Source organism: Mustela erminea, chromosome 4 (genome assembly GCF_009829155.1).
Source record: "Mustela erminea isolate mMusErm1 chromosome 4, mMusErm1.Pri, whole genome shotgun sequence".
NCBI lineage: Eukaryota > Metazoa > Chordata > Mammalia > Carnivora > Mustelidae > Mustela > Mustela erminea.
Window position 1 is genome coordinate 28,771,576 of NC_045617.1, and position 10,391 is coordinate 28,781,966.

General features: G+C 34.1%; 1 long non-coding RNA gene across 1 annotated transcript; it reads right to left on the reverse strand.

Annotated features, from left to right (window-relative positions):
* Window positions 1–364: 364 nt before the first annotated feature.
* On the reverse strand, window positions 365–9,687 carry LOC116587724. Its single transcript, XR_004284608.1, has 3 exons — window positions 9,676–9,687; window positions 8,204–8,205; window positions 365–455 (listed from the first exon to the last, which is right to left on the reverse strand). It is a non-coding gene; the product is annotated as an uncharacterized LOC116587724 (long non-coding RNA).
* Between the last annotated feature and the right edge of the window lie 704 nt (window positions 9,688–10,391).

Below are 10,391 nucleotides of genomic sequence, written 5' to 3' on the forward strand. Positions count from 1 at the left end.
CCACACCCCGTGCTCCATGCAATCCGTGCCCTCTATAATACCCACCACCTGGTACCCCAACCTCCCACCCCCCGTCCCTTCAAAACCCTCAGATTGTTTTTCAGAGTCCATAGTCTCTCATGGTTCACCTCCCCTTCCAATTTCCCCCAACTCCCTTCTCCACTCTAAGTCCCCATGTCCTCCATGCTATTTGTTATGCTCCACAAATAAGTGAAACCATATGATAGTTGACTCTCTCTGCTTGACTTATTTCACTCAGCATACAGATCAGCTATTGTCAAATGTGGTGGGGATTACGCACCCACCACATTTGACAATAGCTGATCTGTTCTCTGTTTCCATGAATTGTTTAGAATTTACATATAAGTAAAATTCTACGGTATTTGTCTTTGACTTTTTTCACTTAGCATAATGCCCTCAAGGAACATCTATGTTGTCCCAAATGGGAGGATTTCCTCCTTCTGTTTTATGCAATAAACCTTCACATATACATGTATATATATATATGATGGTATATAGTAGATATAGAAATAGATTATAGATATAGATGATATAGATATAGATACAGATTTATTTTTTACTTTATGCATTCAATGGACACTTAGATTGTTTCCAAGTCTTTCCTATTGCAAATTGCCTACTAGAATAAATATGAGGATGCCGATATCTCCTTGACAAAGTGGTTTTGTCTTCTTTGACTATATACCCAGAAATGGAACTGCTGGATCATATGGCAGTTGTATTATATTTTGAGGAGCTTCCATAATTTAAAAAATAATTATTAACATATAATGTATTATTAGCCCTAGAGGTACAGGTCTGTGAATCACCAGGTTTACACACTTCACAGCACTTACCATAGCACATACCCTTCCCAATGGCTTCCATATTTTTGTGCACTGTGGCTACACCAATTTACATTACGACCCACAATGCACAAGATTCCCTTTTCTCCACAACCTTGACAATATTTGTTATATCTGGTCTTTTTGATGGCAGCCATTCTAAAAGGTGTGAGGTGATACCTTAATGTGGTTTTGATTTGCATTTCCCTGATGATTAGTGATGTTATGCCCCTTTTATGTACCTGTTGTTCATTTATAGGTCTTCTTTAGAAAAATGTGTCTTCAGCTCCTCTGTGCTTCTTTTTTTTTTTTTCATTAAGTTGTGTGTGTGTGTGTGTGTGTGTGTGTGTGTTTAGCAAATTATAAAAGTTATATATTTTGCATATTAATGCCTATCAGATACATGATTTGGAAATGTTTTCCTCCCATTCTTTGGTTGACGTTTCATCTTGTTGATGGTTTCTTTTGTTGTGCAAAGATTTTTTATTTGATATAGTTCTGCTTGTCCATTTTTAATGTTGTTGCCTTTGCTTTTGGTGTCAAATCCAGAAAAATCATTGTCAAGTCCAGTGTAAAACTTATCGCCTATGTTTTCTTCTAGGAGTTTAATGGTTTCAGATCTTACATTCAAGTCTTCAGCCCACTTTGAATTGTTTTCTGCATATGGTGTAAAACAGGGATCTAGTATCATTCTTTTGAATGTAGTTGTCTCATTTTTCCAACACACTTTATTTGAAGAGACTCTCCTTTCCCCATTGTATATTCTTGGCTGCTTTGGAGGATACAACTCTTTCTTTTTAATTTTCATAATAATCTAAAAAGTATTACTGTCTTCACCCTCACTTTAAAAATAAAGAAACATGGGCATAGAAATATTGACTAACTTGCTTAAGATCTTAAGAACATCTAGGATGTAGTAGAAAAAGGCTTTAAACCCATGAAGTTCACTGTGAGTCTGTCTTACCACTATGATGCATCAATTCCCATTCCTTAGTTTTATCATTTCTTTATAAGGTGTTATGTTTTCCTTTATTAACAAATAAATCTTTCTCTGTCCCACTTTCAACAAAGTCTTATAATCCTATGTATGTATTTCGTGGCTTCCAGTGTATTTTGTTCTAGTGCTTTCCAAAGCAAGCTTACCATATGATCTCTACTATCTAAGCCAAGCCCAACACTTCAGACTTGTATTTCAATACTTTCTTCTAAACATATAATGCTCTAGTCATTCTGGACTACTCTGTGTTCCAAGAAATGGATCAATATGACTACTCAAAACATGCATTCATGATATTCTTTCAATCTATCATGTCTGTTTCCATTTGGCTTACCAAAACATAGCTTACTACTTAACTTAGCACAAATGTCATTCCTCTGAATTTTTTTCTAGACACCTGTGTCAGATTTAGTTGTTCCCTTTCTGATTATAGCCTTTCATCTTACATCTTTTTTAAGATTTTATTTATATATTTGACAGACAGAGATCACAAGTAGGAAGAGAGAGAGAAGCCGGCTCCCTGCTGAGCAGAGACCCCGATGTGGGACTTGATCCCATAATCCTGAGATCATGACCTGAGCCAAAGGCAGAGGCTTAACCCACTGAGCCACCCAGGTGCCCCTCATCTTATATCTTTATTAGTATACTTGTTTTATTCTTCTTTGATCATAATTTGATCTTTAAGTCTCTAAATTTTTAAGAGAATCAAATATCCTTGATGTTTTTACTTTGTGGTCTTGGGACAAATTTAATATCACCAACCACAAATAGCCAGACCCTAAATTGTACCCTCAAGTCATGCTTTTTTCAGGAGCACTCACTGCCCAGGGATTATGGGAAGAAGACAGCAAGAATGAATTGTCAGTTCAATACTACTGACAGCATTTTCTCAGGGATATACTAGAACAGCCTAGTTCTAGTTCTTCACTGATAGTAAGGGGAATACAATTTTTCAAAGGCAACATGGACATATGCTCTGATGAAGGAAATCAAGAGTACAGACTGGTATCTCAGGGTTAGTAGCCAAAGGAAGCCAGTGGGTTCCATTGTGTGAAACTCAAGAGTCAGGAAAGCTGCACCATTATGTTGTGAAAATATATATTTTCTCATTTTATACATTCAACACTGTTTTAATAAAAGCACATTCAGATATTATGAAATAATGAAAAACATTCTAAAATGTGCATTACAACATAAAATGTATAATAATAGCAAAGAATGTACTTAAAAAGAAAAATAAGAACTTGATACAATTCATTAAAATAACTGACTATATGACAGTGTCCAGGAAACAAATAGATCAGAGGAAGTACAAGGAAAATGTGGAGACTCATGAATATATAAAGATGTAGGCTATGATTCAGTTCACATTTCTAATTATAGCAAGTTCTGCTATAATGCCTGTTTTTACATGACTTTGTTCCAATACAATTGATGTATCAAGGAAAAAAATAAATATAATGTAAATTTCTGTTTGCTCATGTGTAATTTCATCCTAGAAAAGCTCTAAAAGAATGCAACCAACTGCACCCAGCAAAGTGGAGCCTCACAGGAATATACAAAACGTGCTCACATACACATTTCAATTACCAGCTACTTTAGTTCATTGAGTACATTAGTGAGCCACACCCATGTACATCTGTGTTGTAATTTTCTCCTCCTTCTACCAATTAATTACTCATAAAATATAACCCTTTAAATGCTCACTTCTACAAACTGTCTTTATTTTCTAGATTATCATATTTACTACAGTTTTTATGTGCTTGTTAACTACTTTATACATATAAAACTGTGTCACTGTTTTTCCTTAAGTTCTTATTTTTTTGTTTTCTGTGTGTTACTGTTGAGGTTTTTTTAGTATGTTTCCCTATTTTTCCAGTAAAATTGCATTCTATTAAACAATTATGCATACCATAATGATTTTTAGGAATGCATATGTTGTGTTATAGTGGAACCAAATGCAAATTGTCCAGAGGAATTAGTTATTGATTCTAAAAACAGATTTCTGAATCATGTTGTAGACAACATTATTCAAGGAAAATACTCATGACTAAAATATTAAATAAAAAGGAAACATAATTTTTTTTTCTGGTGAGAACACTTAAAATCTACTCTCTTAGTAAATTTGAAGTGTACATTATTATCAACCATAATCACTATGCTGTACATTAGCTCTCCAGAACTTATTGATCTTATTAACTGGGAATTTGTAACTTTTTATCAATATCCCCCCTTTCCTCCCAGTCCCTGGTAACTACCATTCTACTGTCTGATATTGAGTGTTTGATGGTTTTCTTTAAATTTTATATATGAGTAAAATCATGCAATACTTATCTTTCTGTATCTAGTTTTTTTCACTTAACATAAGTTCATTCAGGTTCACCTAAAACATTCACACAAATGGAACTGGTAACTGTGTGAAGTGTTGTGTTAGTTCATACAAGATTTTTCCTAAGAGCTTATTTGTGCCACAAAAGTAGCAACTAAATGCAGCAGCCCAAAAGAAATACAGTACAGACATGAGCCCTTGGTGTTTTACTTGTTGTCTGATTAGACCATTTAATTTGGCTTGAGAATGTCCAATGAATAATGCTTCCAGATTCTCAAAAGAACCCTGTGTGTTCCCTTGGTGAATTCTCTCCCCATCTAACTATATGGGATATGTGTATTTCTTTTCTTCTTCTAGTGATTACCTTAAGTTTTCTGAAGAAACCCATATTTTATACTGTATAATCAAGTTATTTTTATCATCATGAAACATGAGAAAATTAACAAAACTAATCTCTCCCTCTCACTATCCCCCCACCTCCACCCCACCCAAGCCAAATTTCTGTTGGCAAGTTTTGGGATCACAGGAGGACCACAGTGTGATCTTTGTAATCCTCATCATTCTAGCTGCCCCCCAAACACTCAGCACTCATTTGTTGGGATCTTATGTCATTCCAATCCCTGGAATCTTTCCATGGCATTCATTTGTTTTCCTTTTCAATCTTTGAAATGAAAAAGACTTATCCCACCTCTTTTTTATTTTTTTTTCTGGAAAAGTAATATAAAAATAATTTTTCATAGAAGACCAAATTTAAAAAGCAGTATTTTCTATGAAACTATTGAATACTGGAGCTCCTGGGTGTCTCAGTTGGTTAAGTGTTTGCCTTTTGCTCAGGTCATGATCCCAGGACTCTGCGGTCTATTCTGCAGTGGGCTCCTAGTTCAGTGTGTGTGTGTGTGGGGAGGGGGTGTCTGCTTCTCCCTCTCCTTCTGCCCTCCCCCCTGCTTGTGTCCTTTCTCTCTCTCTCAAATAAATATATCTATTAAAAAAATCCATTAAATACTAAAAGTTAAATCTTCCATTTCTGGAGCAATTTGATTGCCTCCATGTAGTGCAAAGACTACTAAGATTAAGAGGTTTGTTTCTTTCATCCTTGTTGACTTCTCGCCCACACACAAGTCAAAATACTAACCCCGAATCAAAAGTGCTTATCCTTCTAAAGTTATCTAAACTCACTCTCTGGAGCTTTTTAAAAACAGCAGATAAAGGAAAAATAAAAGATCACAAGTTAAAATTCTGTAGAGCATCTTCCTTCACTAAAATGGGTTTCTATAAACTCCCTGTTGAAAATGTCAACAACAAATCTCTGTGTTCTTTATTCTTTACTGATTACCCTGAAATATGATGTGACCTCTGAATCAAGCTTTTTATTTCAGGAACACTACTTCTATTATATATTCTATTATATACTGTTTAATTGTAAAAAAAAAAATTATCCATGTAGACTTTTTGTCTAACACTATCATATTTATTTGCTTTTACTTTTCTAACTGGCTGGAAACATTCTAACTACAAGTCCTCTAAAAAGGATATTGATGTCTTCCTTCCACTATCACCTGATCTTTTTTTTAAATTTTATTCATAAATTATGCATAAGATTTATTGTTCTAATATAAGTAGTTTGTAAATATCTTTATCAATTTTTCTCTCTCAGAAATTAACCCAGTCACCTCAGTGAATGAGGAATTGCAATGCAATTTAATTTTGCACAAATTTTGTATGTATCTGTAACCTCAAACCATAGCATAGAAAAAGGGCTATTAAAAATAAAGACCAATATAGGATATGAAAAGATGTTAGAAGAACTATAACTCCATGAATTGTTCTCCACAATAAAGAATACATTTGAGGGGAGTTTATGAGGGGGAAATTTTGTTGCAGTTAATGGGTGAAGAGAGTAAACAGAAATCCCCTTGCGTTCACTCCTCTTTTCAATCTAAATATCCAGTTTTCATCTTGTGTCTTTTGCACCATTACAGTGATGGGTAAGTTGGGAACAGGTAACTTCTCTTTTCAGTTTCATAGGCCAGAGGCTGGAAGGAATTGCGGGCCCTAGAGGTTATATTTAACGACTTAAACTCGGAAAACTCATTAGTGTCTGGATGCCATTGAGATGATGAGGTTTTGATCTTGAGCTCGTGTTCTTGTATGATAGAATCTTAATGTATCTATCAGAGAAATAGAACCACTAGTAATACTCTTTATATATAAAGAAAATTATTTCATGGGATTGACTTAATTGGTTTTAAGTGCTGAATAGACAAGTCCAGAAACCATGGGGGAGGCTGGAATTCTCAGGCAGAGTTGAAGCTGCAGTCCACAGGCAGAGTTTCATCTTCAGACAAATCTCCCTTCTGCTTTTAAGACCTAACAATTATCTAAAATAATCTTTACATAAAGTCAACTGATTGTAGACATGAATCATATCTACAAAACACCTTCTCAGGAACACTGTGTTATGTCTAATCAAATACTATGGATTATAACCCAGCCAACTCCATATATAAAATTGACCATCACCTTTGAGAACTTTAGGAGGAAGTTACTACATATTTTTATGTGAGAAGGGCTTAAATCTTCAGGAGTCAGAGGACAGACTGTAACAGACAAACCCTAAGGTGACCAGAAATGCTCCTGACCTCCCAGTATTCATTTCCTTTTATAACTTGCTTCTCAAGAGGTGTTGGCAAGAGTTCTGACTTGCTCCTACCCAACAGAATACAGTCAAGATATTAGAATGTAATTCTAATCATTATGTTGTGTAAGACTGCTTAGACTCTGGCATCATACAATTTTCTAATATTGCAAATATGATGGGGAAAACTGGGTCTATCTCATTGTTGCCTTAAATATTATTTTTTCTATTCCTAATCATTTCAGAATTTCTTCACAGATTTACTATCATTCAAGTTTCCACTCCTAAATGTTACCTATCCATATTCTTATCAGTGTTTCTATTGTGTTTCTGGGTTATTTACAGAAGTCCTTCTTTCCTCTTTCCCTTCCTTCCTACCCTCCTTCTTTCCTTCCTTCCTTTGTCTTTTTTCTATTTTATTTATTTATTTTTCAGGAAGAGAGAGAGAGAGAAAGAGCATAAGCAGAAGAGCAGTAGGTAGAGTGTGAAGCAGTTTCCCTGCTGAGCAAGGATCCCAAATATGGAACTCGATCTCAAAACCCTGGGATCATGACCTTAGCCAAAGGCAGAGCCTTATCTGGCTGACCCACCCAGGCATCCCTACACAAATTTCTTAAATCATTTTCTTAAAAATATTTTATTTATTATTTGACAGAGAAAGATACAGTGAGAGAGAGAGGGAACACAAGCAGGGGAAGTGGGAGAGGAAGAAGCAGGCTTCCCGCTGAGCAGGGAGCCTGATCCCAAGACCCTGGGATCATGACCTGAGCTGAAGGCAGACGCTTAACAAGTGAGCCACCCAGGTGCCCCTCTTAAATCATTTTCATCATGGTTTTTATTTATTCTCTATATTAAAAATACCATTTTATAAGCCATTATTGGTCTGTTGAGTTTATGTGGTCATTCTTTGTACAGAAATTTATGATTTTGATGAAATCAAATGAATCCTATTTCTTTCCTTATAAACATATTTATTTGTTTACCCTTGTGCTAGTTCCCTTTTTGAAATTCTCCACAGTATGAGGCTGAATATATTCTAAATAGTTATATAGTAATATTAATAGCTACATTAATTTTACCTTTCACATTTAGATCTTTAATGATCTGAATTCCATATCTATACAATACATATTACAAAATTTTCAATTGGAATCTACTTTTATTTTCTCTAAATGAGAGTTCTCTCTAACACCAGATACAAAATCCTTAATTTGCTTATCTCTTTAATGTCAAGTCTTTAAAAACACATTATTTGGTCTCTGAGTTATCAATTCTATTTCATTGGTCATCGTTTTCATTCCTTGTTTGTTTCTTTCTATTACCATTACTATTATTACTATTACTATTAATATACCTTTTAAATGGACATACCTCTTAAAGGACATACCTCTTCCCACATCTTTTCATTTTGAAAAAATTTATTTAACTTCTTATAGACCTTTATTATTTCAATGAATTTTAAAGTAGTGTTGTAAGTTCTAGTTCTGGTTATTTTTGTACTTATTTTCTAAACCTGATTTAAGTTTGGTCATGGTTCTGCACTCTTTTTTATGTTTTCTATTCTTCTCATATAAATATTAATATGAGATTTTATGATTTGTTATCAGATGGTGTTATATTATAGAATTTATTTGATTTAATTTAAGAGTTCTAATTTGCTAGCAAAAATCATTTATACTAATGTTAGCAAATAACTTGTGGCTATTTTCCTTTATATTATCTCAGTCATTAGTGCATTAACTTGTTTCATTATTTCTCAAATTCCATATGCACATACACATGCACACATACACACAGCACAATGCTAAGGTATTGTGAAAATATTTGCAAAGGCTGGTTTAGGGTTTGTTTGCCAAGAGTTTTGGATATTTTAGTGATTCTAGAGTAGTTTGGATATTAAGTACTCACATTAAATTTTCATAAAATAGACAATATACATTGAAAATTCATACCTGTACATGATATTGGACTAAAGGTTTTTATTTTGGGCAGGTTGCTCAACATTTTAAATATTGATTCACAGTGCTGAACATTTTATAATAACTGACATATATTATTTTATGGTTGAGTGTCATTTCTAAACATTCCTAATTAGGAAGCCATTACATCGTAAGAAAATGGCAGACAGAACCTAGTTCCTAAGCACTCCTTCCATTCTGGAAGAAGGTCTGCTTTGTTTCTTTCATAGCTGGTCTACTCTTCAGCCTGAAAACTGGACATGTTCAGCAGGGTTCCTTGTGACTTCCTCCACCTATTTCCTACCCCCTTTACTGTGTCATGAAGTACACACTGCATACTATCAAGTATAAATTTCTGGATCTGCTGTGGATTACAGATGTTTCACTGTTATTTATCAGCTGTTATTCAGAGATTGTGTTTGAAGTTGTAGCTGTCTCTCTTCAGTGTACGTGAAATAGTCTATTCAAATGAGATGTACCCTTATATTCCCACCTTTCCTGGAGATCAACCATCAAGTATTTTTTATAACATTGTTTTGAACACTTCATCCTCAACATAAAAAGTACCTCCATAAAAAGCCTTACTGCTAACCTAACCCACGTAGTTGAAACTGTGCATTATTCTGCAGCTCTATGACTCTCTTTAATAAAAGTGTTGTTTGTCTTCTGTGATCTCCAACAAAATCTACTTCTTCTCATAAATTTGAATTAGGTTGTTTTAAGTGACTTTTGTAGAAAGTTAATTTTTCACTGGAATCTGAACTAAAACTCACTCCTTCAATTTTATACAACTTTTAAAAATGTATATGATTACATTTCTCCTCAAAGTAGGTAATACAGTATTCTTGTGTAAAATGAAATGGAATTTTCTTCAGTACTGCATGGATGTCTTGTGTGGAATTTACAATTACTCTTACATGGCTGTACCAAAACAAAAGAAACAAACAAAAAAATACAACTCTTCTAATAAATGTGGAAAGCTTAGAATGGAATGACAATGTTTATAAAAGAAATTTCTATGTGTTTCCTGTTAGCCAAATGCAGGTGATGACTATTTTTTTAGAACCAGAAAAAAAAAATTAGATAGATAGATCGATCGATAGATAGATGATAGATAGATGGTTGATAGATAAAATCAGTGATAAAACAAGCAAAATGAAATAAAATGCATTTCAGAGCATAACACTAGTAGATAACATTAATTGTTACATATTAGTTGCCAAATTCAGTTATAAATCTTTTATAGGAGTTGACTCACTTAACCCTCAGAACCACTATATGGAATAGATATGGTTGATAGCATTATTTTACAAATGAGATAATGAAGGCATGGAGAAGGAAGTGACTTATCTAAAACCATACACGTAGTAAGCAGCGGGCATAATTTTAGGATACAGAGGACCTAACTCCGGAGTTCACACTTTTTAATCACTACCTAATAGGTTTGTTCACCATAAAGTCATTCCCTCCAGGGTGTTTGGAATTTGGAGCAAGCTAAAATTAGGGTTCTTTTGTCATAAGTGTTACATTATCTGTGTTTCATAGGTATGGCTAATATGCTTGTGCCACAACAATGATGCATGTCATAGCACTATCATGATGTTGTCCCTGCTTATTTCTTTTTTCA